Genomic DNA, 208 nt, shown 5'->3' with positions numbered 1-208 from the left:
TAAAATTTTTTTTTAAAAAGAAAGAGATTAAAAACCTTTTTTCCAGACCCTTAAAATTCCCCAGGCCAGTAAATGCCATTCCATATAGGTTTTAAAAAGGATAGCACCAGGGACACTTACATAATATCATGTTTTTTTTTACAGAATTTAATACAAGTATACTTCTACAAAAGAAAGTAAAGCTTTTGGGAAACACAGTATGAATTTT

The sequence above is a fragment of the Penaeus monodon genome, chromosome 33 (genome assembly GCF_015228065.2).
Source record: "Penaeus monodon isolate SGIC_2016 chromosome 33, NSTDA_Pmon_1, whole genome shotgun sequence".
In the NCBI taxonomy this organism is placed as follows: domain Eukaryota; kingdom Metazoa; phylum Arthropoda; class Malacostraca; order Decapoda; family Penaeidae; genus Penaeus; species Penaeus monodon.
Note: the sequence above shows the minus strand (reverse complement) of the source record.